This window comes from Lepisosteus oculatus, chromosome 9 (genome assembly GCF_040954835.1).
Source record: "Lepisosteus oculatus isolate fLepOcu1 chromosome 9, fLepOcu1.hap2, whole genome shotgun sequence".
In the NCBI taxonomy this organism is placed as follows: Eukaryota; Metazoa; Chordata; class Actinopteri; order Semionotiformes; family Lepisosteidae; genus Lepisosteus; species Lepisosteus oculatus.
In genome coordinates this window covers 47,097,454-47,124,486 of record NC_090704.1, presented here as the reverse complement: position 1 = coordinate 47,124,486, position 27,033 = coordinate 47,097,454, and the positions used below count along the sequence as shown (strand labels likewise).

Here is a 27,033-nt window from a genome sequence, read left to right as displayed (position 1 = left end):
ATCAAATCAAAAACCCACACGACCACAGCAGTGCTGACGTGTATCTCAATGAAGGGTCCGTGCAATCTTTTAGAATAGCACAGGATTTGGATAACACAGCAATAGATACAGCATGTCTTGCTTCAGGTTGGAGTGTGAGCTGTAAGGCAGGCAAGGGAATGAATGTAAGAAGAGCTGATGCATCATCACAGCTGCAGCCCTGTGCCTCAGTGCCAGGACACCTGGAGTGGTCATGCTGGTAGCTAACTGGTCCTATTGGGTTACCCTCTCCACACCTGCCCATGCTGTGCCTGACTCTGTCCCAATCTTCAAGCTGACACACGCCCGGAAAGGGAGCGCAGCCTGGGGGTCAGTATGATCCGTTAAACTGCGGTCAATGTCATTAAAGACATCAGTGCTGGTGAATTAGCCCAGGGACCTCCACGAGACACACAGCAGTGGCTCGTTTCATCTCGCAACCTCCCCTTGTGCAAACAAAGACAGCAAAGGGGGCCAGAGAGACAGAAAGCATTTTATTTGAGGGTTGCAGAGAGAGTCGGAGAGGTGCAGAGCTCACAAAATTCAGCACTGGTTGTCAGCAGAGGGATATATTACGAAGGCTGGTAACAATCGATGGAGTTCACTCCAGCAGGGTGTTTCCCATTTTCCTTTTGTCTGGGTGTGAATAGCCATTATATAAGGCAAGTGTCTGCGTATAGGATGATGCAACATTTCTCTCAAACCTGTGAATCTAGACGAGATTGAGGACATTTTACACTGAGTGCACTGCGGCTGGCAGCAGTGACTCAAGATCTCGTTGCCCAGGCTGATGAGCTACAGGTCCTCTGCTTGTGAACGAACCACTGCCCTGGACAAACATCCGCCGAGCCACAGCACCTGGGGTTTACTTCTCAAGCACCAGGCGAAAAACGGGAGCTGAAAAGATTTAAAATTGAAAAGCAGCAAGAAAGCCAAGTCTCTAGGTTTAGGCTTTAGATCTTTAGATCAGTCAGTACTTGATAGCAGCTCATGCCTGGTCCCCAGCCCAGCTCACGAGGCTCAGCACAGATGGGTTTCTGTTCAGGGGGTTCCTGTGGCTCCTCTGAGGCCCACAGGGACTGTATCACAGGGACAGGTGCCCACTGGGACCAGTGGCAGCCCTGCAGCTCATGCAAGAGGTGGTTGAACAGCTAGAGAGGCAGTGTTGAGTCCACTGAGCAGAGATGACAATAGATGCCTATCAGGCAGGGGACACTGGAGCAGATTAAGACACGTGTGGGGATCAGCTGAAGAGCTGGCAATGCCTGTGGCCTGCAGTCACAATATAACAATCTAACGAGTCCATCTTCATCTTCTCCTGCTATCTTCCACTCGGAAGCTTTAGTACTTAATCATTTGCGCAGAACACACGCACTACCTGTCAAGTTATAAGAAGACAAAGGTATTAAAATGTGTTGCTCTGTGCAGCCGTAGAAGAAATAGAATGGGGAAGCCAGACCTCAGGACGTACTGGGGCCACAGTGTCATGGTACAGGTTGTGCATGCTTTGTGTGGGACAGTAGGTATTGCACAAGCTGTCCTATGTATTATACTGTCGTATGACTTGTAGGGCGTCGCCCCCAGTGCCCTGTAGATGGCACTGGGCTGTGCTACACTGTGTGAAAGCACTGTGATGTGACTGCAGGGGGCGTGTTGGAGCCCTGGGGCTGTGCTGTTAGGGAGACCTACGTCACACTGGGCAAATTCCGTCCAGGATAGAATAATTCTACCGGCTCATCCAAATCCATGTAATTTGGTGACTTTATGGGGGGGGAATGCACGTCAGTTTTTTCGGAAATCACTGTGCTGATTTGACTGCATGTTACATGATTGTACTGCTGGGATTTCCAGCAGTTTATGCAGAGGAAAAAGCTTTTATATTTTTGTGTTCCTTCCTGACATTTTGCCCCTCGCTGTCTCAAAGTTTGGTTTACCTGCTCACATGGTCCTGGCAGCCTTTCTCATTCCTGCAGACGTGGGCGTGTCTCACAAGGCTACCGTCTCTGTCGCTGAGGGGTGTGCGTGCTCCAGACCTGTCACTTTCCCAAACAGCAACGGGCACCCAGCATGGTTAATGAGCCTGACGAGGAGCTGCAGATCAGTTTTGAAGGGTGAAACCCAAGGTCTCCTGAAGGGATTGGGGATTTTGGGAGGGGGGGGGACTTGGACATCCTATGTGATCTCGCCGGGAGATCAACACCTGGACGAGCTCAGTCCTTGCAGGTGAGCCAGCTGGGGGCGTGTCCAGGAGACTGGGGTCAGCTGTGTGGCCCGGGGCGCCTCTCGTCTCCGAGCGGAGCAGGCGGCAGAGCCCGGAGGCAGTGACGAGCTGTCAGTTTGCCTGATGTCAACTACAAGTCCTTTGTTTTCCCTTTCTTTTGGCTTTCGACACATTGCAATGTAAAAAGGCTTCTGAACTGTGAATGCCTGAGCTTCAGACTTGAGCATGGTCCATGGCTCTGATTCGTGACCTTTAGACTGAGGCAGAGAGTCTCAGGCTGAAACCATGAGGCTGCAGCTCAAGCGAGTCTGAGAGCCTCAGGTACATGCAGGCCATCGGTGTGTCATTATCTGTTTGACACTCTCCTGGTCTGTCCTGTGTTCAGTCACTGTCTCACGCCTTTGCTTAGATTAGAGGCTCTTGAATGTGCAGCGGGTAAGTGTTTGCTGCCAAGACTTTTAAGTACGTCAACGTGCCTCTCTCTCCATGTCCATCTCCCTCTCCTCTGCTTTTCGCTTTGTTTGGAGACTAATGGGACATTGAAAAAGAGAGAAACTTGCCAGCAAAGTGCAGAAAATAGCTTCCATTTCAAAGTGGAAGTGTTTCATTTGCGGAGAGCCTGAGTGGCTGTACAGCCCCTGCTGCTCTGCACATCTGCAGCAGCTGTGGCGCAGCCCTCGCCCTCGCGGGCTTGAGAGCCCTTCAGCTGCATTTTCCAAGCAGCATCCACTTGTGCACAAAGGACCGGAGCAAGCCGGGGATTGATTTTTTTTTCAAGTGGCACAGGTATGTCTTTAGAAAGCAAAAGCACAATTCACAAGAACAGAACGCAGATGAGTAGAGATCCGTGCCCACGCAATTTTTTAAATTGCTAATTGGATAGCTTATTTTATATTATATAGTGAGGTCTTTCAAAACTGCCACTAGGCTGCTGGTGAAATCGTACACGTTCAACTTTTCCATCGATCACGTCCCATTAAGGGGCACTGAGGTTTCCATGTGGTGTCAGAAACACTCTGCGTGGCTACAGCTGGGACACTCCACCTTCAGCAGTTGTGCCAACAGGCCTGTCGCCTGCAGACAGTCTTGTGGATACGGCAGCACAGACCTAGAAGCTGCACAGCAGGAATACGCGATGCAGTGGGTTTGATTGTTGTCCAGCCTTCATCAGAAAGGGATTCCAAATTGTGTGATGTGTTTTATTAAACCCTTTTAGTTGCTGCAATACAATTAATAACAAAAGGTTACGTTAAACAAAAATGCATAAGCTTAATTAAAGGCTTAGTGAGTACAGTATAACTAAATAAATACAGGCAGGAGCCTGGGTCTGTGAGCTGTGCGTTATTTTAGAAAGACAATACAGGCACTGACAGGGGTGAGGACGCTCAGGTTGTCTCCAGATTATTGTGGTTGGAATCGATCTGCTTTGAGAGGCCAGGGGGAAAGCACTCGCGCTCACACACTAGTCCTCTGAGATACATTGCAAAGTGAAAATGAGCCTCAGGGCTCCAGAAAGGATGTTTTTAGATATTTGATTTTGGTCTCATCCCGTTCCAAAGGAGATCTGGAGATTTCCGGTGAGGCGACACTTGCAAGAATTTATGCCCTGTTGTCGGCCACAATGGAGCACAGGGCTGTGTAAATCCTTCAGGGTGGAGAGAGATGCAGACCCTGAAGAATGCCGTTCTGTGTTCATTTAAAATGAAAACACATGTTACAGACAGGCGCGTTGCAGAGATGTGGAAAACAGTCGTCCGCAGTTTCTTTATGGTTGTAGCCAGCTGGTCGTGATCTAACTTCACCACAGACTGCGCTGGAAAAAGAAAAGCCTGCTTTTATCCATGAAGGTGTACTCGGCCTCCTGTGCTCACTAGGCTGGGCTGCCTCCTGCAACGCGGTCGATGCTCCGATCAGCAGGAGAGCCCCTGGCCCTGGGCTGTGGTCCGGTAACCAGGCCATTTCCTCCTCTGTAAGGACACAAGTGGAGGGTTGCCTAGCAGCAACAGCTCCTTCCATTGTCCTGATGTTCTTTCATTCTTAAGGGCCGGCAAATTGGCTGCTCGTATTAAACTTTAAATAGATCGCCTGAACGTGTAATTTTGACAATGATTAGTACAGATGTAAATTGCATGGAAAAACTAATGTGGGCAGAAAGTGCTATCACGTAGCTAAAAGCATTAATAAGAGAAAAAAAAAGTCCAGATAAAAGGAGCTTCGGCTGTAAAAGAGGAGGCAATGTTTGCTTGAGAATGAGCAAACAGCCCAGGAGGCTGCTCCTCTGGGCTTTAACCTTTGCTTTCCAAGGGCTGCTCTTAGTGAGGAACTGTTTGGGACTAAATCAAACACTTCCAGCAGCACTTCGTTTTTTTTAAAATGGAGAAGTAGAAGCTGCTCCTTGTCTCACCTCCGCAACTTCCCCTGGGCGCTGTTTCCCCAAACACCCTTGTCAGGCTTCTGAAAATCACTGCAGCTGCGCTGGAGAGCTGAAACATCTCTGTTCCTGTTTAATATTTTAGTCCTGGGCGCTCTGTGAGCTGACTCCAGTCCGGCCTGTTTCCTTCAGCACTTCAGTCAGGCTTCCCACTGGGACCATGCTCCCGCCTGGGCTCGCTGGCTCCAGTCTGCATCGCAAAGAGGCAACAGTCAGCAGCGTGAATGAACATCAAGTTTACAGACAAGAGGGGGCCAGACAGCCCACCTATTCACTTTTTTGGTAGTTAGTAACTAATTGAGCCAAGGATCTCTCCCAGATCGTTATTGAAATCAGCCAGAGCACAGGCTGGATAGCGTGTTTCACACTTCCAGCACTCTTTGAGTGAATGAGCCTTCTGTTCTCACCTTTAAATGCACTGCACAGTAGCTTCTGCTTGAATCAGGTCATCTTGTAGATGTCCTTGGTCCAGATGGCAGAGATTCAGTTTTCCGACTCTCCGAGAAGGGCATTCCTTTGAGCCCAGGAATGTGTCTGATCACTGATTCCATAGCATAGCCATTCATATATTTGGATTTTGTAATGCTATGCAACGAATTGGCAATTATTTTAAAATTTGTATATTTAAAAATCACAATTAAGCTCCTGCCTTGCACAGGAACACCTCCTTGTGTGTTTTTTGTGTATAATGTTGTAGCAGATTAATTTCATACCTGTGGAGTATAATACACTTTTATAAACTGATGGTTTCAGCATTCAGTCTGTTCTACACAGTGGAGCATGAAAACAAAAAACACTGTGCCCTGGAAGTTCAAATTCCAGAGTGTAAGAAAGACCAGGGCTCAGCAGATATGCCAATGAAGGCAGCTTTTAGCACCTAAACTCCAAGACATTGTGTCATATTTATTGTATGTAATCAGACATAAACAGATTAAATTCTTCTTCAGCACCGGATTGAGATTAGCACCTCTGCACAAGTTATACATATAAAAGTATGTTATAAGAAACATACTGGTCTGTTAGGGACCCTCTTCATGATGAGGGCCTGGTCTCCATACGAGTTGAGCGTACCCCGTGGCTCAGGGCAGGAGCAGCGGTCTGTCGGTCAACGCAGTCGAGCTACCTGGACACAGGGCAGCAATCGGGCCCCCTTGGACACAGGGCTCAGTCCCTGCACTGCCAGCAGGGCTAAAGGTTCGATCAGCTTCTCTTCTCCATTATGCATTTCTCTAAGGAGATCATCACATATTGACTTCACAAAACATGCAGAATTAGTTGCATTATTATCTTCAGTGATACCAATTAAAAAATAAAATGCCTCTTCCCCTTGGACTTATCTTTTCAAAAGCTGTTTAACTTGAACATAAGCACTTCAGTGCCTCCTGTATGTTAGACTTTAAAACAAGCCTCTGACTGGTACAACTGATAATACCTGCAGCAGGTTTGGTGGGGTGGGTGTTAACATTAGAGTTGAGGTTCTTGTCCAGCCCCCGAAGGAATTGTGATATTATCTTATGTTGTATTAGTAAGCCTGTTAATCTGAAGTGTTGCTGCCGGGGGGCGATGTGGTGGCTCTGTGGCTTAGGATCTGCGCCTGTGGCTGGAAGGTTGCCGGTTCAAATCCCGCTGGGCCCCTGAGCAAGGCCCTTAAGCTGCTCCAGGGCCGCCATATAAATGACTGACCCTGCGCTCTGACCCCAAGCTTCTTTCCCTGTCTGTGTGTCTCATGGAGAGCAAGCTGGGGTCTGCGAAAAGACACATTCCTACTACAAGAAATTGTATGTGGCCAATAAAGTGATCTTATCTTAATGGCTACTGTTGTGGTAAAGCAGAGACACAGGCTGGTCTCGGGGGCACAGGGAGGCCGGCAGGTTAATGTCCGAGCGAGAGGAAGGCGTGTTGGAGGTCGAGCTGTCCAGCCGTGCAAACCCGGGTGAGGCCTTAAAGGTTGAGGCTGATGGGGGCTGACAGGATCTCGCATTGCAAGGCTGAGCAAGAGGGAGAGTGGAGAGGGGAGGGGGCTGCCTTGCGGAGCACTGACAGGCGGTGGCCTGCGGAGCCCGATTCATGCGCAAGGTGCTGTCTCCGCAGCAGACTCCCCGTCCGGCTCGCGGCCCCGCAAGGCAGGAGCGTGGCTGACCTCCTCCCGCTCTCTGGACAAGATGTCACTTTGTCTCGCCAGGGAGAGAAGGTGGGGGGAGATGGGAGGGAGGGAAGGGTGATCTGAGGGTATGGTCAGCTGGCAAACAAGACAAGTCCTGCCAGCCACATGTTGGCAGAGTTCCCACTCGGCAGCCGGTGGGGGAGAGGAAGAGAAGTAGAACAGACGTGACTCTTTAGTGTAACCCTGCGAGACACTGGGCTTCCTACGGGGGGGGGGGGGTTAATAATAGCCAAACTATAATTCGTCGTCGCTATCTTAGGATCTTGACAGGATGGGTTTGTGCTAACCAGATGCAGACATCTGTTTGATGCAGTTTGGGTGCCCCAGTTTGGTTGCCCCCAACCAAAATGTCTGATTTTATTTTTCCTATGCATTATGCAGGAGCAGTAGGTAATGATTGCTGTTTAACCTCTAGTTCAGGCTGTCTTTCTGTTCCCATTCCTTATCAATTTAAAGAGCTCAGCTCCTTAAGGATCTTACTTAAGATTGCAGAAAAGGACCTGATAATGACTCCTAAGACACTGTCCATCTCCTCGTGTGAAGGTGTGAAGGCGAGAGATAGTGGGAGCTTTTAGCCCTAATGGGCACACTTTTCTGAACCTAATCACAGTCCCATTATGCCTCAAATCAAGTCATCCATCCTACAGCTTCTCACCTCTTAGATTTCTGCTTTTCAACATGATGACACCCCCCACACTCGATCTCCCTGTCCTTCTACACCCTGTGTCCCCCTATTCCTCTTCTGCTCTCTGTCTTTCTGCAGGGGCAGAAGTCCGTGTGGTTTAGGCCATTGTGCGGGTTTCCAAGGTGTAAGGAAGCAGCTGTCACTGTGCAGCAGCTGTAAGTGGAAAGCAAGAAATGTAGCTATTAAACCTTGTCACTGGTTGCATAAGACATGATGAGCAATTCTGGCCCATCAAGGCTCTATTCTCTGCAGTGCACCTTTTATGTGATGTATCCTGCTGGTGGTCACAAGCCTTTACACGGTGTCTTATACCATTCAGAAATAGAAACATCTGCTCCTGCTGTGAGAAAAGGATGCAGCACACACTTACAGCGAGGAATAAAATTACAGCACCTTGTTATCTCCTGCCCAATCCACGGTGCCCACTTCTGCTTTTATATCACAACCCTGTGGCCCACTAAGATAAGGAAGATAAGCTGGCAATTGTGGTCTGGATTCACAGCCAGATTAGATCTTGTCAAGTAATTGACTCGGTGCTGCACAGTCTGGAGATGCACAAGACCTCTAATCTCACAGAGCAGTTGCTTACCTAGGTGGGGTCTCTGAGGCATGAGGAGGTGATTTCCGAAGCCTGAGCTAGTGATGGCTCTTCCGCCCCATTGGCGGCGCTGAAAGTTGAAAACGGTTTCCAAATCCAGGCATCCAATTTTGGGGAAAAATGGAAAAATTGTTCTTGCCGTGGATGGAAAATCAGACCAAGTGTTAAGTTTTCTTCTCATTCAGCAGAAGGTTACCTACCTCAGAAGGTTGTTTGCTGATTTGAAGAACAAAGCCATCAAGGACGGTGATGAAATGACGAAGGACTTATTGTTTACATTAGCTACTGTTTATGATAATTAGAAGTTTGTCCTCATTTACATGTGTAAATAATAGTCTACAGCACCTACTGTACTCTTCGTCAATTTAAAGACTTTTTCCTTAAATTATTATTGGTTAAATAAAACAATGCAAAATATGATCATTACAGTATCACCCATTGTTTTGGGAAATTTTTCATATCTCTCTTACAATACAAATGCAGTAGAAGGTTATTATATATTATTATTTTGATGAATAGCATTAAATAATGAGTGGAATTTGTGCTTGTAAATGATTTTAGGTGAATTTTGAGCATTTATGGGTGAAAATGGGTGGACTTTTTGGGCTCAGCAAAGCATTATAATTTTCCCCATATAAATTAGTCTTGAATTTACTATTTTTCTTTACACAAGGGGTTTTCAGGAATGCATTAAGCTCGTAAATTCCAAGCTCAGGGATACCATCTTTGTCTTCCAATTCAGAATCATTATTGCTCTTGCTAGTAGTCCAAGCAGTTGTAGTTTTAAATCTTCGGGTTAGGAGGGGCAGCCTGCTGCAAACAGAGAGAAGAGTGTAAATTAGACATTTTAAGAAACCATCCTGAGTCCATCCCTCCTCAGACTAAGTGTAATAGGAGTCCCAGTTCCCCAGCCAGACACAAGGTAAACAGCTCCTGAGTTATGAGTTATGAGAACTCCTGGAAGGAGAAGGAACTTGAAATTGAAGATCAACACAGATAAATTCTCAGGGAACTGTCGGTTTGTAACCAGGCTTCAGAGAGAGATCGGCAAGCAAACTCCAGGCCAAATGAATTTCAGGGGAAATATGGCTGAATGATTTAATAATTTGCAGACTTTCCTAGTGACATGGAGTCTGTTAACATACTTTAGAGTGTTTCTAATGCAGATCTACCTATTTTATATGAACCTCCAGACTTAATTTTAATGCATTATGAAAGAATAGCTAGAAGCAGATTTATGTTACTAAAAGCATTTCCAAGTCTGAGAATATTAAAGGATGCCCTTGGGAAATAAATTTTCTACCTTGACTTCAGCATACTTGCTCTGGTGTAACTGTATCCATTATTTTTTCATTTTTATCTTTAATTCCTCATAGTTTTGACATAATTCTTAATATGTGCTACTGGGCAGCCCTCCTGTCCCTCATGATTTATTTAATATTTATTATTTTTTCTGTGATCTGTTTTGTCTGTTTTCTCATGATTGTGTTTGGGGAATTGGTGCCAGTTTGGGAAAGGTCTGTTACACAGTGTTTGAATTCATTAACTTTTCCTGGCAGCATGCTAAACTGATTTAATGATGCACATAACTTAGCCATCTGGGTAATTCAATGTAGACAGGGAATGTGCGTTAGGTGATTTCTGCAGATTCAGTGTCCGAGAGTTTCAAGGTGACACAAAATACTGTTGCAGTTCCCAAGAAACAGATGAGCCAATGGAATTTCTCTGAATAAATGTTTTATAGAAGGAAAATCAGTCCTGGGTAGGATCCCTATTTGTTTGGAAAGTTCAGAAAATTAATGTCCTGATTTCAGAGAAATTTCTATTTTCTATGTCTTGGACTCTAGTAGTCACAGAACTGAAAATATCTGCATATAAGCAGGAAACATGATGTGTGTCATGCTGTAATTAAGTCTTTGTCCTAGGTTCGCCTCTGGGTTACCCCTCTTACTTGGGTGTGCTGGAGAAGTCAAGAGCACTCAATGCCTTTGTAATGCTCATTTTTCCCTGACTGTAGGAGGTGTAATCGTTGTAAATGTTTGGAATTTGATGTCTTTCCTCTTTATTTCCCTATTTATATCATTATAACCCCCCTAACCCATTCCACTTCTCATGTCTGAATATTATTGGTGTTTGAGCAAGGTTTCATGACGTGCTATAACGCTTCGGCTTTTTTGAACGCGTCGTTTCTGGGAACTCGCACCAAGTCGGCTCCCTGTCTCTCTTCATCGCCTTCAGCTGCTTCTCCATCTCTGGCGATGTCCTCGGTTTCAGGCACCTTACCGACCGATGGCTCTGAGTCTTCAATGTTTGTCATCACGACTTCTTAGAAAGAAAGGCCTATGTGCGTGCTGGCCGGCTCTGACCCAGGGGAGCAGAACGCTTGGCCACTGATTGCCGCAGTAGCCGATGAGTCTTAATTAAAGTGACACGCTAGGCCTGGGTGTCCAAAACAATTGTGCACTTGGGGCTAAATGGTGCTGAAATCGATGTGCTTGTCAACACAATTACATTACGGGCAGAAGGAAGGGGGAAGTGAAAGGCGTGTGTTTGCATGTTGTGCTAAAGATACACAGAGCAGCGCAGTTAAAAGGTTTTGTATCGTCAGACTGGAGGTGGGGCAGGGGCAGAGCCCAGGGCGGCTGCTGTGAATGGCTGAGAGAGGATGGAAACCCATCCAGTTACATAACGGGATTTTCCTGAAGTGTGATGATGGGCATCTGGGTTTCTGTAGGCAAGTGCTATAAAAATTCAGGACTATTACTGTACCTGCACTGTGTTTGTGGAGGAATCATCCTGTGACACAAGCATGGTTACGGTATGTGACTAATGCAGGCATGACAAGTTCAGAACAGGGCCTTAATTGCTGGAAAAAATGTGACGTAAATTTAGTTTGTGCCCAATGAAGTAATATTTAGGAAATGGAAGTTAGGATTGCAGAGCAAGATTCCCAAATGTATAGTTACTTTCTGGATATAAAGTGCAAGCTAGTGTTCTTGGCTAATAAACTGCATGCTGATTTTAATTAAAAGGAAATTCTATGAAATATACATGGCTCAAAATATTTCTAAAAATAAAGGTTTGTGCAGTTGCCACTTGACTGATGTAGGGTGGTTACACACGACTTTGTTGACAGCCTTGTCTTGCATTGCTTTCACAGCTCCAGCAGCTCGACAGCCAAAGATCTGGAGACTGTAAAGACCAGTTTTACAGCTACTTCCCTCCCAAAGGAGACTTTAACATTTGGCTGTTTCATTAACATGTAATTAATAATTAACCTCAAATTAGGCAGCACTTTATGCAATCATACAGAAAGGTCTTCTATAATGCTATGTGATGTGAATTCCCCTTTCCTGTTTTTGAGGACATTTTTCAAGGTACATTATGTAGTGCAACTTGCTTATGTCTGATCAGACCAGTTTCTGTCCATTTTGACTACTATCCCCTGGCAGATTCTGACTGGCTCCTGATTCTAGCTGAAGCTGAAAGAACGAGGAAGCTTTCAAGCGGAGCTGCTGTGTAAACTGGGTTTCACAGAGGGCTCTGGGACGTGGAGGAGTCCTCTGATCCCCTGCCCGCTGCAATCTGCAGATCTCCTGTGCCCGGAGGCATGCTCTGCCTGCTCTGTGTTTAGGGATGGACAGAAAAAGCCAATCAAACGCAATGTTTTGTTAAGCCTTGCATTAGGCCCGTGGGTCTCCGGGCACAGGGGGCTCGTTCTCTTTGCCAGGCGCGTGAAGGTGGAAATTGTTTGCTAATTGTTTCAGAACCTGGCTTGTGACAAACCCTTTTCTTGCCAAGTGTAGGCATGGGTTCAAGCATCTGCGTACCGTGGCTTCTTTAGCAGCATGTAAACCTGGAAATGGGCCTGAACCATCTCTCCCTGTGTCCAGTACATGACTCTTCTACCGGGGAAAGTGCTTGTATTCTTATACTTTTAGTTCTCCAAGGTCCTAGTATTGAAACTAAAACCTCACAATGTAAGTGAAGGTCAGTGTCAGGTGTGCTGTAATAGGACTGGGTTTGTGAAAGCAGTTCTATAATCTTTGCTAGGCAGAGCATTTATCTCACCCCTGTATACACTGTAGAATGTACTGTAGAATGTACTGTAGAATGTACAGAATGTACTGAATGGCAATATTTAATTATTTAATCATGGATACCTGGGTTGTTCAAATGCAGTAGTAACTAATATTTGTGGAGCTCAATACCACCTGTTGATATAATGGATAGCTTTATTTAAAAAAATATTTAATTGCTGATGAAATCTTCTGCCCGGACAACCCTGCAAGACTTGCTGGCTTTCCAGATGGGGTCGCCTTTGAGCAGCTGGCAACTGCAGAGCAGCCATGACTGGGCGTTCTGCATGATGTTGGCGCTGCAGAGACGCAGCTTGGGCTCACAGTCAGGCACCGGGACCACCCGGAGCACTGCAGTTCAGCACTGTACTGGACACTTCTTTAGTTTAATACAACAATTCCAAATCCCGACCTGTTAAAAAATGTTCACCTTTGGAAACTGATAAACCCCAGTTTCACTAAAGCACTGGGAAGAAAATGGACTTCCGGTGTGGATTTCGTAGGAAACACAACATCTCCCAGCCAGCAGCGGGGAAAAGCAAAGTGCACTCTGTCCCTCCCTCTCTCCCCGACTCGCTGTCAGCTGCTCAGTCTCGTGTGCCTGCCAAGGGCCTGTTATTGAAGGTTCTAAACTATCTCAAGTGCACTTTTAAGAAGAACTGGAGAATGATAGTAAGAGAAGAGGGAAGGGCTGCTAACCAGGCACGTCTGAGCAGCAGGGCGGACTGGTGTAATTAATACCCTAACACTGGATTACACACTAACAACACTCTTCCTCCCCACTTCACATGCAGTGATCAAAGATATGCGTTGTCTTTCTTACACATTTTGTACATTTAAAACTTGCCTTCTGAAAACCAAGAGGCAGGAAACATTGAAAATCCTCTTGCCCTCATTCTGCCTTCGAGGGTTTTAAGACAGCTGGTGGCAGAGGGTTGACCAGGAACAGGCCTGCACTGCCGATGGCCCGGCTGGTGTTCAGAGCTGTGGGTCCTGCGAGGACCAGCCCTGACACCTGAGCGATGTCTGTGTAAAGATATAGTGGGGAAAGGTGTCCCTTGTAAAAGTTCCGTTGATTACTGCTCCTGCACGGCCCTGTCTCCTGTCACCTCTCCAGTTCTCCTCTGTCAGCCAGCTGCACGAAACCCCTGTAGACAGTAAGACAGCAATTAAATGAAACCACTAAAATATTATTTTGCACCTCATTTCTTTTTTTAGAGTGGGTCACAGTGCTGCTTAAAACTTCATCACACCTCTAAAGTTAAATTAAAAACTAATGTTTTTTCTAGCAGCTGACATTTCAAATTGGCTCCAATAACTTCTGCTGGACTGGTCAGGTGACCAGGGGTGATGGGTGATCTGGAGGGTGTCGTTGGGGCAAGTTCCTCCATCCTGCCCCACCCTGCCTCCCCATTGCAGTAGCACAATCTGTTGCATCTGTCTGTGGGTCAGAATTGTGTGCATGGGCTGTCCCAATAGAGTTGGGTCAGGTGACACTTGTATGACAGATGAAAGTGTATTAAAGATTAATCAATGTCTTTTATTAAAGGGAAAATGTTGCATGATGACCCTCAGAGAACCAGCCTGAAAGCCGGATTGCCAAGCTCTTGATTAGTGCAGCTGCTGGAGAAGTAGTGTTTCTAACGCACAAAAGATGAGCTGTTGTAATATTCAGCATGCCCAAGAGAGTGTAATCACTCACTCACCAACATGTAAATGTTAAATTATCAACAAGTTGTTTTTTTGGCAGACCTCTTGAAAGCAATTTGTTTAATGAAAGATTTGTGAGCGAAATGTCAAATAGACTAAATGTAGCAATCTGCAATTTAAATAATCCCTTATAGAAAACAAACTTATAAACACATCCTCCTGCTATCTCTTGCTTTTATTTTAAATTGAATATTAGTAGTTTATGCATTAAGTATTTTATTTCTGGGATGAGTTCTTCTATTAAAGAAATGCATTTTTAGTCATGAGAGGTGGTCTGGAACTCCAATGGGACAGCAGCTCCCTTGTCCCAGTGACGCTGGCTGGGTTATACTGTTCTGGCAGCTTCAGTGGGAGTCAGGGACACGGCTGCTGGCATCAGATTATCTTGTGCATCGTCAGGGACCCCCCATCAAGCACAGATGTCTCCCCTCGACAGCTGTTGTCGGCTTGTTTTTACAAATTAATTGAGAAAAGCAACTGCCTGTGCCAGGATGAGAGAAAGGAAGATGCTGAGGTTTTTCCACAGAGGTTCGTGGATCCTGTGAGCTGATTCTCCTACAGAGGTCCTGCAGGAGAAGCTCATTCATGCATAATGAAAGAAGCAAATAACCTCTGGAGACTCAGTGTTCCAGCTCAAGGGATCAATGGAAAATTAATTGATTAATTAATGTTAAAATGTTGCTAATGCACAAAGCATATATAAAAAAGGAAATAACTGAGGATACCTAGAATGATTTGTGCTTTGATTAATTTTAAAAGATTTCAGATACCAGCTGGACTGTAGAACAGGGCAATCAGAATTGTAGTTAAACCTGAAATCATTAAACACCTTTGCCTGGATGCACAGCTTCCAGTTGTTAGTTTATTCAAATTGCTGTCAATGGGACTCCTGTGGAGCAAAGGCACTTAACACCCTGCCCTTCTGCAGGAGAGGAGTCTCTCTCAGTCACTGGGAGAAGCCAGTCCGAGAGCTCAGATCAGCAGTATGAGCTCACAAGGGCCTCTTAGAAAATGAAGTGTCTGTAAATGTTAGCCTCCACATGAGATGAGATGATTTCTCAATCATCAAATAGTGTAACTGTGCTGCACCTCTTTCAGGTCAAAAGTCCAGCCTTAATTAGAGCTGTGACAGCAGTGTGGCAGTGCTTATATCTTGCAGCTTTTGGGTCCTGGGTTCAATTCTGGGCTGGGACTTCTGTGTGGAGTCTGCATGGTCCATGTGGGTTTCCCCTGGGTGCTCTAAACATGTTGGATGGGTTGTTGAGTGTTTGTGTGGGATGGACTGGCATCTGTGATTCCCTCTTCAGTTGTGCAATACTCTGATTCAGACTCAGACATACAGCAGTCTCTCACTTGCACCTGTGTATTTTTATTTCCTCATCCCATCACAGGAGCTGCTGAAGCTAAGTCTTGTTAGAGGTTTGTTTTGCTGCAGTTGATTGGAGGACAATGGTGGGAGATATTTTAAAAGTCTGTTTGAATTGGTCTCTGCATTTGCTTTCACAGATTAGTGACCAGGGTGGGGACTTGGAGCACATGTGTGCATCGACACTGGATTTTACAATTGATCTACAACACACAGCTCTGGTGTCTTCTGACAGATCATTGATGAGGTAAAAAAATTGCCTTGTTTGAAGTGGGAAGATATGGAAGGCAGCTGGCGCTCTGCTCACCCAGAGCTTCACTCAACAGAGTCGTGCTTTGTGTAAGAGCTTTCTGTATTGTATCTCTGTATCGATTCTCAAATACCAGGGAGGGACGGAGAGCGTCTCTCTGACTGTGCTCTCCAGAGTTAAGACAGGCTGAGACTAACAGATTTACCATGCACGTTCCTGCTGAGGGATTGCTGCTCTTATTTATAGCTCTTTAAGAGCACTCTTCCCACGGAGCAGGGAGGAGCATGTGCTGAGGAATGAAATCCCAGCAGCCCCAGACTGGCCCTTCTTCATTCAGACATTGCTTCCTTTGGTCTACTGGGACACTGCCGGCCCAACTCTACCAGAAGCTACAGGGTGACTGATGTGGTGCACTTTGCTCAGGTTCAATTTCACACCAATTCCTGCAGCTCCCAGCACGCTGAAGGGAACAGCCAGGAAAACAGGCAGCTTGACCACATCGCATCACCAAGCTGATATAGACTCATCTGCAAGCTCAGGCACGTGAGGTCTGCAGGGCCTGACGAAGACTGTCAGGCGGAAGGCTGGTGTTTAAACCCTGGACGCGGACATGTGTGGAAACGCTTGATTTCTGTTTTTCTTTTTCCAATTTAATGGATAGGCTCACTCAGTCAGACAGTTACATATTCAGCTTTATTCTTCTCTATTGTAGATGTCTTTTGTTTTCAATATATAATAATACATTAATGCAACTATTGCCTTAGTGTGATTAGTTACCACACTTTCAGTCCCTGCTGAGCTGTTTTCAGCTACAGGAGCTAGACAAGTCAAGGAGGAAGGAGACAGAGATGCAAGGAGAGATGTCTGTGAGGAGCCCAGGGTGAGCTGTGCTCTGGAGCCTGATCTCAGAGCCTCACAGTGGCTTCCAGGAGTCTGGGCTGGACTTCACATTCACAAGCTAAGCTCTCGCATCCGTGGGCATCACTTTTCACACCCTTGATTTCGAGTTTGCCCACAGGTCCGTGTTCCTCTGCCAGCCCCGGAGCTGCATCAGTCAATCTAAACGAATCCGATCGGAAGTCTCTGTGCATCTTTCCAAAGCCCTTCTTTTTCCCCACTGTCACAGCCTGCAGAGAGGCTGATCTCCAGCCAGATTCCAGCTTAGTCACTGGGAGAGTTAACTGTCACTGTGAGGGACCTCAGACGCCACTGAGAGGCAGACAGGAATGAGGAAGCACTCAGGCACAATGAAACAAGCTCCCTCTGAGTTTCTCATGTCACTCCCTTCAGGCATATGGAATTAGAATAAATTATTAAAGAGGAATATTTTGTTTTGGGATCAGACACTTGAGCGCACTGGAGCTTGACGTTTCTGTGTAAACTCAGTGTCTCCATCATGGCAACGAGCTGAATCTGAAAGGAAGCTCTACAACACTGACTTGACAATCCAGTCCTGCTAAAATGAAAAAGCAGGCCCTGGAAGAGTCTGCTCTTGAAATGTTTTCATATTCATCCCTTTGGTCTCTTTGACCACAGCATCACATAAAACTAGTACCAGCTTTATTCTTTCCCTTCAGAATTGTACCCTTCAGAGCTCAGATTATTCTCTCCCAGTCTGCACTCATAACTCACCCCAGGGATCAGCACGGCTCTGAACCTGCTCTGACTCCTCTAGTTCTAGGCCGTGCGACGCGGAGCTGTGCAGTATTCCAGATGTGGAGGAACAGCAGCACTGTAGAGGTTCAGCATCACCGCTCTTGGCATTACTGAACTGCGTTGTCTTTAGCTCTTGCATGCTTCTGCTTCCTGTCTCTGTGCAGGTGGCTGTGTAATTAGGTTTTGTGTTTCCTTTTCCTGCACATGCAGCATATTAATATAAAAACCCATTTACATCCCTGCAGGTGGAAATTGCTCTTAATAGCATGATCTAGATGGGACGTGTGTGTGGGATTGTTTTGCGGAGCGGTATGGCTGTAGCTCCTGCCCTGGCTGTCACAGCGAGGTTGAATTCGCCCGCCGCTCACTGGTGTCCGGAGTGGGGATGGAAGAGAGCTGCCAAGTAACAGCACAGTCCTCGGTTCCCGCTCTCCGGATCTCCCCAGCTCCACGTAGATGCGTCTCGAACCCGGGTCTTTCTCACAGAGCTGTCCTTGACGGTCACTGCGTGCTGCCTTCTCACCCGACGTGGGGTCTCTGTGACTGAAGCGCTCTCGGCGCTGAAGAGGCTGGGTGTTTGAGCGGAATCAATCCTGAATCTGAAGCTGCTAGAGAGGCTCCTTTTCCACTCTTCGAAGGAGGGAGCGGAGAGGGACAGTTAATCTGACTCTGGCATCTTCAGGAAACCTTTAATGTGCAAGACTTAGTTCTTCATCGCTTAATTAGTTTTATAAGTTGAAGGATGTGTTTGAAATTACTAATCACTTACATGTTTTGAATAAATAGGTTGACACAAGCCCTTTAGATTCAATGCTGCTATTTCAAATAAAGGTTTGTAATGCGTTTTCTTTTGAGTTTATATTATTTTCCTGGTCCTTTATCTCTTTCCTGTATGGTGATATTTAAATGTGCCTTCTGTTCTGTTGCAGTACACGGAACTGGAACAAAACAAAGAAAATCCACAAATATACAAATCTAAGAAAAGCTGGTGTTTGGTTTCGATATTTTATGCAAATTGAGGACCTGTCCGCTGAAATGAAGCAAGTCCAGTTATTGTGCAGTGAGCCCGGAGGACAGCACAGCTTGATCTCCTGGCGAGAGGCAGAGAATCAAAACCAAGCTCTCGGGCGCAATTGCCTTCAGTAGTTTCCACCGGGAACCCAGTTGACATGACTTAGCTCTGCAGCAGAAATAATTAAACGCATCCTCGCGCGGGCGGGCATAATTGAATTCTCACATCCGTTAGCGTTAATCACTCCACACTGCGGACAGGCCGGGGATGGATACGAACTGGTCAGCGTCCCTTCAGGACTGGAAGTGACTCATCCCTGGGAGCTCATTTGGTAGGGAGCTGAAGAGTGCTTGGCTTTCTGCTTCTGTTTTTTTTTTCTTTGGAAAATGTTCTAGTGGTTTTGCTGAAAAAAGGCAGGATCTTCACCGGGATATTTTTACAGGAAAGGGGTAGCGGAGTCACAGATAATCCTGACCTGCACTAGCAGGGCTCCCTGTGAGGTCCTGATGTCTGTCCAGCGCCCCTCTCATGTCCACTGTAGTCCGGCCCTCACCTGGCAGCATGCGCAGGAAATCCCAAGAGTGTCCCTGCCCTGATCCGCGTTTCACGCTTCAGGTCTGGTTTGAAGGTACTTTTCCGGAGTGCAAACTTGGGAGGCGCATGATGACACAGCTCCTGGGCACTGCAGGGGTCTTTCCCTCTCTGTTACTGTATGTGTACGGACCCCTGAAGCCTCATCTGAATAAATCCTTCAACTGCTACCACCGCCCTCTGTTCCTCTTACTTCATGATGTAGAGGGGCTCCTCTCAACCTGCAGTCCCTCAGTCCTCAGCCGAACGTGTTGAATGGGATAGTTAGTGTCGTGATCATTCTCCGTTGAGGAGATGACTAGCAATTGCAGCTCTCGTGGTGTTAAAGCGCTGGAATGCTGTGGCCAAGTAACCCTGGTTTCTTGAGAAGATGGCAGAGTGAGGGCCCTAGTCACAGCCTCCTGTGTCTTCACAGCTGGGCTGTCAAGGGAGACGGTCGGTTTGCAACGTATTGGGCTGCAGACTCTCTGGGTTTGAAAAGGTTATAGTGCTGATGAGGTCCACTGACCTGGGGCAACATTTCTAGCAGTTTCTGATTTTTAGGCAGTGCAAACATTTACAAAGACCCCTTAACCGATTACTCTACCCTTGAAATTGGATATTAGAGCTTGTAGTGGCAGGGAGGCATGCTGGGAAGTCAGGGTTGCTATGGACACCTGCACTCTTGCTGGCGTCATCGGTCTTTGGTCTGTCCCGGGCCTGTGAAGCATCCTATTACTGCCCTCCCTTGGTCAGGGCGATAGGCCAGCGCAAAAACAAGTCATCAGTGCTAGTGCTCCTAGATTGTCCCGGGTCCGATCCCCTGCCCCTGATGCAATCATGACAAATAATCCCAGCAAGCATGTCAGGTCAAGACTCCCTGGAAATTAACCTAAACTTGATTTTCCAAGAAAATTCACAGCTTTCAAAAAAACAAATGCCGCTTAATGGGTAATATTGGTACAAGTCTAAACCAAAGGAGAAAAAATCCCAGGTTTAATTTATTTCTGAAATCAGGCAGGGTTTTTAATTGTTTCTGTCTGTTGTTTTTGCAATCAGGCAGGCCAGCCCTGTTACCTCGGGTGCAGTCTGCTCTTCAGAGTGAGCGTGACGTTGGGACAAATGGCCTTTGGCTTTGCCTGGGATACAGCAGACGACAGAACAGAGTGACGGGAACAGAACAAGGTAATTATTTCCTCGTCCAGCTGGCCTGCAGATTCTCGCAAAGGTCCCACTTTAAACATTTCTCGCTGCTGACTTTTTGATTGCCACAGTGACTCATGTTCATGTTTAGAATCCAGACACAAATCTCATGTGGCTAAGGATCTGTGCTTGTGGCCTGAAGGTTGCCAGTTCAAATCCTGCAGCCAGCAGAGGAATCCTACTCTGACGTGACTAATAGTGTCGTCGGTGTTATCTAACAGGCTGACGCCACAGGTGTCTCATCTGTTCACAGGCTTAATTCAGGTGTTTGTGAATTTCATCTACATGGAATTCTCTTTAAAAAAAACAGGGAAACGGGTACAGGGAATTGAATTCTCTGGAGGGACGATAAAAAGGCAGACAGTTTTGAGGTATGAATTTAAAATTGCAGAATTTAAATCCAGGCTTATTAAGTATGTCACAATTTTACAATACACTAGCAAAACCTCATTTAAAATATTTGTAGAAAATGTGGTCACTGGATTCCAAAAATCCTGGGATTGTTAGCAAATAAAATTTGAAAAAAAAACTATAGGGAGTGCCAAACTAAGCCCACACTAGGGGAGTCGCAGAAAGACTCCGACAGAGACAGGGCTGGTGAGGAAGAGGCTGGAAGCTGAGAGCTCCTGGAAACCCAGGGACTCGTGACGAGACGAGGGAGACCTGATTGCTCTGTGGCCTCAGGAAGATGATGTGGTGAGGATATTGGTGTTAAAAGCAGGGCTGGGCAACTTGTTCCAGACTCCCACAGACCTTCGGGTAAAGAAGTGGCTTCCGTTCTCAGTTTCAAATACACTCCCACAGAGTTTCTTCTGGTTCGTATTTCACTGTTCATTCAGGAGAAATCTTATTTTTGTTAATACTTGTATCGATATCTTCATAACCTTCTCTATTCAAGACTCATAGAGACTGCCATTAGGTGCCATTCCTTCATTCCAACATTGGGAGCTCCAACACTGTCAGCAGCACACACTACAGAAATGCAAGGGCAGAATCTGCAAGACTCAAGGGAACTGTAGATTGTCTGTGCCATTCTGCAATACTGTAAATCAAAGCACAATTAGTGCCCCATTTATGAAGCTTTTTACAGATCCAAATAAATGACAGGTAGTCTTCCCCTGAGGTTCTATGGTTTCCAGGCCAGAACCATCAGAGTGGTCTGGTTCTAGACATGGTTAATGTCAGCACATAACTGGCAAGCCATTTAAAAAAAGACATCATTTTAAACATTAAATTGCAAATCCCTTACAACATTTTTCTTATAAATGACAAAGCATGATGACAAATTGTTTGAATGAGTCCCTGGAAATGCGCCATTCGTTTCTTCCCCACTCTCCAGCCAGTAGAAGAAAACCTCTTATAAATATTTGTTTCAAGTACTTTTTTTGTGTGCTCTCAAAGCTCAAAGTGCCAAATAGCTTGTGCTTCTCTGCGTTGTACTTCAGAAGTCCTGGGCTGCAGGTGATCATACCTGTGTGGTTACGACATCATCTCCTGTGAAGACTATGATCTTAATTAACAGTCCACATTAGCAGTGGTAGCACATCCTGTAGATGAACTGCTTCCACTGTTTGAAAAGAGATTAGACTTTGTAACAGACTCTGCAAACACAGGGCATTATCTGTATTCTTCAAGACCTGCAGCTATCTGCCAGTATTCATTCTGGAGACACTCCACCACACTGCTCCCTCTGCCACCAGAGGGTCTGCACTGCTGGGGTAAGTCTGTCCCCGCTCACATGAGTGCTTTCCATTACACTTGGCACAGAGCTGTGCGTAAGTGCAAGGTGAAGGCAAATATTTTGACAGTCGTGATTCACCATTATGCTGAAACTCTGAGGTAAATTATGCCCAGTTCTCAAGAGCTCTGGCTCTGCAGAGCCACAGGCAGAAGCAGGAAAGGTCAGTGGATAAAAGCTGTTAATTGCGAGACAGGGCTCTGTGTTGTCACCTCCTCCCCTATAACAACCTGCACACTTCTCACGTCCACTCTAATGAGGATCATTAATCACACTTAAGACATTAACGACACTACTCCCCCCGAACCAGCAGACAGGATTTCGGAGAGCACTACCCTGATGCTTGGCTGAATTGCTGGGGGCAGAACAGCGAGGCTGCTGTGAGGATTAGGACAGAGAGTTTGCCAGTTGCTTGACTTGTAAGGCTGTTGTACAGGCAACTGAGGAAATAGTCTTCTCCATTCATTCCAGGTAGAGGAAGGCATGCTCCTGTGTGTGTTTACTACAGAAACAGTAACTCTGTGAGTGCAGAACACTACATATTAGCACTGTAAAACACACAGAACAGCCAAGGGAATCTACAGAAATCTTCATTTCGAACAGCGGTGGTAATATTTCACAGGAGGATAAGCAAACACGGCTAGTTAAGAAGCCCAGAGAGTGGACTTTTCCAGTGGTCAGTTGATCTCTGTCAAAGGGCCTGGCTGGGGGCAGTGCTTCACTCAGTGCCACTCGAACCCAGAGCACAGTGCTGCTGTACAGCTCCCCACTCCCTCTCTGGGTCCCCTCCTCTCTCTACAGTACTGCAGTCTGCCTTATATCACACAAATCAGGCCTCTTCATGCACTGACAGGCTTCCAATCCAGGAAGAAGAAAAAGTGTCCCTGGAGAAACATCCCATATTTTCCTGTTTCTATGCCTGCTGCATTTCTGTATCCAAAAGAGGATTCACACAGATCTGTAGATAGCATTCACTCTGTTCTGTTGATAGAAACAGACTTTAACTTAGGTCGCATGTTACTGTGGTCAGCAATTATGCTTTACACCTCCACAGTCCTGGGTTTGACTCTAGAGTTTTCATGTTTTTCCCATGTTTCAGTGGCTGCCCCTCCCAAAGACATGCAGGTGGGGTTTGTTGGTTACTCTAACCTGTCCCTTGCTTTGTAATCAAGGGGTTTTCATGCTTAGGACGTTTCACAGTGCAGCCACTATCTGCTCTGAGACTCTGGAGAAGCAGAACCAAGAGTGGACTCCTCTTTCCAAGAGTGGACTCCTCTTGTCCGGTTTCTGCACGTCCTGTATGGAATCCCTCTCTGACCTCTTGTCAGACACAGAGATTCTGCACTGAGCGCTCCAGGTTCACCAGAAAGGAGGAGTCTGGAGAAGAGTAAGAACCCAGTCACTGTGAGGTCAACTTAATTCTGCTAGTGCTGCTGAATTCTGCTAGGGGGCGCTAGGAATTCAAGACACAATCTCTCCAACAGAACTGGTTCCCGGAGTGCTGTCCATTCTGTTATTGTTGCTGAAGGACCATCCTCTCAGCCCGACTTCATGTTCCCCCCTGGATGGTTGTTAAGGTGCTTTAAAATGATCACCAGCAGCACTTGTCATTGCCTGGAGAATTTATTTTTGGAAGGCTTAAAGGGACTTTGTTGCTGACTTTTAAAAATCCAGATCGGTCTCCCTTCCCACTCAATTAGTGGTTTTGCACACGTAATAATATCTGATTTCATTAGTTAGCTCTGCTCAGCAAACCCCTGCCGTCCTTCTGAGGGGAGAGTAAATCACGAGAAGGTGCCGTGCCTGCGCGGTGTCAGTGTGGGAAAACCGTGGGCACAGGGCAGATACAGGAGCTCCTTGTTCTTCTTTCCCTGGGGAGATCCAGGATTTAGCCATGGTTCCCTGACCACACCTGCGTGAGGCACCGTACGGCAAGCAGCCAGACGCACTGAGGGGCACTGTGGGTCCCCGAGCCATGTGGAAACCAAGCCTGAGTGGTTCGGCCAGAGAGAGCAGACGTGTCCAGTCACGGTACTAACCTGGGAAAACAGGGAGAGAGATGAAGTTGGTGTGTGAGGCTGAGGGGTTTGCAATCCATGCATCACGGCACCCTGTAGTTACTGCACACTCAGGCTTGTCGTTTATCTTAGCTGTTCGTTCTCCTTGGAAGGAAGAACTAAAGGTGAAGGAAGCAGACCAAGGGTTTTGGAATTAGATTGATGTTGATAAGGCTCTCCTGTTCCAGGGGTCGTCATGCAAGAGTAATGTTACAGATTGCAGAGCCGAGACCTGCATGGCAGAGAGCTGGAGATATTATCCCGAGCTGAGACCGCGTGGTTTGTTTTTTAAAAAGTCTGGACTCGGGGAGTGCAGGAACTTCCCCTGCCTTCAGTTGTGCAGAGTGGGGATCTGTACTGGCCTGACCCTTAAAGACTGGGCCCTGCAGCCCAGACCCTGCCAGTTTCTGTGTGGCTGACAACGCTGAGTGACCGTGAATGTGATGGGGGGCTGCTGGGATCAGCTCTCCTGCAGGTACTGGGGCTCAGTGTGAGATTGGCAGCTGGCCCTGACAGAGGCTGCGTCTGAGCCTGGGCTCTGCTGGAGCTGCAGCAGTGGGGCCCTGAGGGGCGGAGGTGCTTAACAACTGCGCATTCTGGATTGGAGGGAGACGTAGAACAGGAAACGGAACAGGGAAGAACAGGTAACATGTAAAACTTACAGATGCTCCTGAAAAGTTGTGGCTGCCGTAATGAAATGAGGGGTATAGATCAGGACCCGTTTGGTACGATTGGTACTCATGAAAACAACAGAACTGCTGGGTAATATTCAAGATGGAAGGCAAAAGCTTTGTTCTGTTTGCATCAAAAAGTAGGAAAACATTGGAGTTTGTTTCTGTGAAATACTTCCTTTTGTTATTGGTGAAAAGCACATATTTACTCTATCTCACTGCCATTCTCCTAACTAGGAGGACATTCTTAGAAGTGCAGTTGAGTCTGAGAGGTGACTGCCAGCGCTGCCTGCTCAATTTGTTGTGGAGGAGTTCATGTGTTTGCCGCTGTGATCTCTCTTCATTAGAGGCTGTAATGGCATCGCTGTGAGGCAGTCCCCTCTTGCAGGTAGTTCTGCAGAACTCCCTGTTCCACAAACAGACCAGATTGTGTACAGTAGCTTAAGGGCTTTGGAAAGGCGAACATCTGGATCAACAAGAGGGCATGCTGCTCCCGCGTGGGCTAAGACAGAGGGAGGCTTCGTCTCCCAGAATCCCAGGGCACAGCTTCCACAAGAAAGTCAACCGCAAGAAATAATCCCGTGACACATCAATTGCTGACACTGTTCTTGATCATTTTCAAGATGAAGCGCACGAATGCTCCTGCTAAAAGCAAAGAAAAAAAATCAGATGCCTGTTCATGTTGTGCATTTGTGCGAATCTCCTGGTATCATTTTTGATCTAGTGAGAAGGAATCAGTTGCAGCCTAAAGTACTGTATAAGCACATGACATGAAACAAGGTCATTTGCTCTTTAAAAGCTGGAATATAACAATAGAGACTGAACAGACTGGCAGCAGCTTATGTTGGCTCACAATTAATTGTATTTATTCATAAAAGAAGTTTCTTTGTGAAGCAAATGGCTTGCTGATGTGTAATTCAGAGTTACTGGATTGATCAAGCAGTTACCAGGTGGATGTGGCTGAATTAGTGCTGAACTGACTGTGTAATAACCCTTTGACTCTGTCTCACCTCTGATCTTGATTAAGTGAGCCAATTATTTGGAAAACAAATTTTGCCCAGCGCAGACACGTCGGTACAGTGGTTACAGTTGGCTGTCTCTCATGACGTAAGCACCTCTCATCTGCAGCTTCCAGATGGCTTGTAGGTATTGCTTCCAGGTGTCTTTATATGGTTTGAATTTTTTGTGATGATTTAAGGCAACATCTATAAGGCATTTTTCTCCACACTTTTTTTGACAAAGTATAAGCAAACGAATTGGAAGGGCTCTGGCGTGTTGCTCTGAGCTGCGGTCCTCTGTCCCAGGTGCTACAGAGCCCCAGCAGTCGCAGCCTCTGTCTGAGATCCAGCCGGTCCTGGAAGATTTCTCCAGTCTGCAGCATCGCCTTCTCTTCCAGAGCCCTGTATCATCACCAGCTCGTCCTTAGCCACTACTCCGAAATCACAGAGCAATTAAAGAGATGAATACAGCAGCCTTCGCATTTCAGTTTGTTAAAGCTTAAGAACTGCGATTAGCTTAATTATCCCTCAGTCCCTGGAGCTCTTCTGTGACCCTTCGGTGTTCTTGTCATCGACTGGCGATGATCCTCTGACTTGGGCTTGCATCTGTCACTCTGCCTGGAGACTGCTGCTAGCAGGACGATACCTAATCTGGCCTCATGCATGATCTTGATATAACATTTATCTCACCTTTCTTCTCTCTTTGTGGCACATGCACAGTTTCAAATCTCTACAATTCTCGCAGTAAAAACGTTGAGCTCTTCCATTCCTGATCTAAGAGAAGGGGTCTGGGGGAGGCTGGAGTGTTTCAGCCCCAGCGCATGGCCAACATGACTGAGCTTTTGATACCTTGTTTTCATGATCAGCTGTCCCAGCCTGTATCTCACAGAGGTATCACTCCAGCAGCAGCTCTGCACCACCCATCACCTGTTACCTCCTTCCCAGCGTGGCCACGCTGAGACCTCTTCCTGATCCGGCGCAGTGCAGGAATCGCTCTAGAGTTATTGGAAGCTCCCGAGGAAGGAGCTAGAGGAGAGTGTGTACATTCCAGGGATGCATTTGTTAAGACTGCATATTTTAAAAGCTTTTATTTCATGACTTGATGTATGATCCTAAAGTTCAGCAGCCAGTGCACCCTTGGCAAGAAATTATGATTCACATAGCAGCTCTCCAGGGCCATGTGTTTCCCAGATGTACAGTAGAGCGGTTCTGCTTTACTCTGGAAGTGCATGAAAGTCCTATTAGGAGGAGTTTCCACTCCCAGAAGAACACTAGAACGTGAACTATCAAGAGTTGGAGGTTCATGACCAGTGAAAAGCCCTAATTAGCTCTTGGCATCTGCTTGTTCTTATCTCTCCTACCTCTCTTGCCCTGTGCATTGCATAGCTATGTAAGGAGAGGAAGTGTCCAGGTGTGGGATTCGGCTACAATATTCAGCCTCTGAATCCTGTAGTATAAGGAAAGTGGAAGGGTGGGATTTGATTTAGAACTCCTGTTTCATAGCGTTCATAGCATACCTGTTTCATTTCTTTAATTTCAGGGATTAGCTGAACTCAGGCTGGTGCATGAGTTGTACATCATTTGGTGTCGTTAATATAAATGCTTG

At 46.5% G+C, this 27,033-nt stretch overlaps 1 long non-coding RNA gene across 2 annotated transcripts in view; it reads left to right on the top strand.

Moving 5' to 3' along the window:
- The window catches only part of LOC107078480 (uncharacterized), a 52,817-nt gene that overhangs the window by 3,959 nt on the left and 21,825 nt on the right, over positions 1-27,033 (top strand). Inside the window, exons 2-3 of one of the 2 annotated variants that reach the window (XR_011190532.1) lie at positions 15,413-15,519; positions 19,820-19,945. This is a non-coding gene — a long non-coding RNA (uncharacterized lncRNA). Of the gene's footprint in view, positions 1-15,412; positions 15,520-17,423; positions 18,026-19,819; positions 19,946-27,033 lie in introns of those variants that run through there. The other variant, XR_001479403.2, reaches the window with a different exon arrangement.